Source organism: Cucurbita maxima, unplaced genomic scaffold, assembly GCF_002738345.1.
Source record: "Cucurbita maxima cultivar Rimu unplaced genomic scaffold, Cmax_1.0 Cma_Scf00234, whole genome shotgun sequence".
NCBI lineage: Eukaryota > Viridiplantae > Streptophyta > Magnoliopsida > Cucurbitales > Cucurbitaceae > Cucurbita > Cucurbita maxima.
This window is the reverse complement of record NW_019272250.1, coordinates 5,582-7,681: the sequence shown is the minus strand read 5'-3', so window position 1 is coordinate 7,681 and position 2,100 is coordinate 5,582. Positions and strand designations below refer to the sequence as shown.

General features: G+C 31.7%; 1 non-coding gene across 1 annotated transcript; it reads left to right on the top strand.

Annotated features, from left to right (window-relative positions):
- Positions 1 to 944: 944 nt before the first annotated feature.
- Positions 945 to 1,016, top strand: TRNAP-AGG. Its single transcript has one exon. It is a non-coding gene; the product is annotated as a tRNA-Pro (tRNA).
- The last annotated feature ends 1,084 nt before the right edge of the window (positions 1,017 to 2,100 follow it).

Here is a 2,100-nt window from a genome sequence, read left to right as displayed (position 1 = left end):
TTCGTCTTTTGGCCAGGCTTTATCGTTTTTCCGACTAATGTGATAACCAACTACATCACAATACCAGATGATTTAAAAGTTTTGTTCTAGAATTAATTAAATAATGTTTACATTTTAATGAATGCATAAAGAGACTTTAGTGAGGAGATGCGTTCTCCAAATTAAGATCTAACGTTTTAGATGATCATAGTGGGAGTCGAACCCACTACCTTTTACATGTTATCATGGAAATCAATAATAACGTACATGCGCCAGAGTAATTGGGTAGGGCAATCAAACAAACTATCAAGTGACACATCCCCAACCAACCTCATGCCTAATTCAATGGTTCCATACTGGAGTTGAAAGGAAAGTGGAAGCTTTGCCGACATTATATCGACTGCTATTAGCCTACATGTTAACTTGGAAATAAGATCCTATTAGCCTACATGTTAACTTGGAAATAAGATCCACTGTTTTGCATTTGCTTTAATTAGTTTTTATCCTAGAAGCTACCCTACCCATTTTCATTGATGAGTAATGCATTTAATAAATAGGAACTATATGAATAAATATGTGATCTTATCTTGAAGTTTATTTTAATCAAAAAACATAATTTTTTCGCGAATGGATAACATAAATTAGTACCCAATTGTTTTCACAAATTTTGTATAAAAAATTTAATAATAATAATAATAATAAATAAATAAATAAATTCGAACATATAGGTAGAGGAGTAACCACTTGGGTACTAAAAAAAATATAGATTTTAATCAATTGAAATTGTCGATCCAAATCTTAACATTCTATAATTGTTATTACACCTATTAGTATAAATAATTTTAGTTCCATCCATTTAAAACTAGAAGATAGGATTATAATACTTGCTCATGGATTTCATTAATATCCAAATCAAATAAATGAATGAAAAAATAATATATTCAATAAAAAAGTTTGTCACAAGTGGGCATTTGGTCTAGTGGTATGATTCTCGCTTAGGGTGCGAGAGGTCCTGAGTTCAATTCTCGGAATGCCCCAAACCTTTTTCTAAACCATGTTCATGTTTATCTTCTATGATATAATGACCGATAGATATCATATCTATGCCTTTTAAGTGTATTGTAGCTCGAGTTATATTTGTAGCTCGAGTTATATACCCATATATCATATTTAAGTCATGAAACTCTATCAAATATAAAGCTAAAAACAAAGACATAAAGCTAAAAACAAAGACACATATAGATTTATTACACACAAACCTTACAAGTATTTGTGGTTTCATAGTCTAGTGGTTAGGACATTGAATTTTGAATTCAATAACATTGGTTCAAATCTCATGGGACCTTTTTCATATTTCTTCGACATATTAGATATTGTTTTGGAACAATTTTCGGAATTTGATCATATAGGCCTTCAAACTTATTCAAGAAAGCATAATTTTGTTTCTTTAGGCAACTTGATCTAGGACGTATGATTTCTTCCTAAAAGCACTCAACTTAATCTTCTAAAGCTAAACAAAGACTCAATTTTGAAGAAAATGGATTATAAGTAAGATTTCGATCCTTACCCTCAAATTTTACACGAAAATAATTTTATTCAATTGGACACACTCTGAGTCTTATTATCCTTCGCAGTCTTCTATGGAAATATTCCTTGGAGGTGCAAAAATCGAAGAGGATATGTTTCTCTTGACAAATTTGTATGTAGGCTCAAATTTAATGTTCGAGCTTCGACCTTCTTCCTTTAATGGCGGACCAAATTTGGAAGCTGTGTTTGAGGCACCTTCAACACTTTATTTCATCACCAAACGTGTGGATAATCTCATTTAGCCGTGTAGAAGCAAGTTGGAAGAAAAATGGTTGACTATGGCACAGAAATTTGTAAGAAATCCGAGATTTAGAAACCCAAATTCTAAGAGGCTATAACAACTCACAGTTGAAGGCTCGACTTAGCTCGATTCTTGCTTCAAATGAAAACCCCTACTTCAGGCTTTATAGAGGGAGCTTAAACCGACATTAAAACTCTTGGATTTTCGTGAATTTGAGATTGAGTTTTATAAAAATTTTGCAATATATATTCTCTAAGATTAGTGGGCAACTGATTTCCATTTTTATTTTGGTC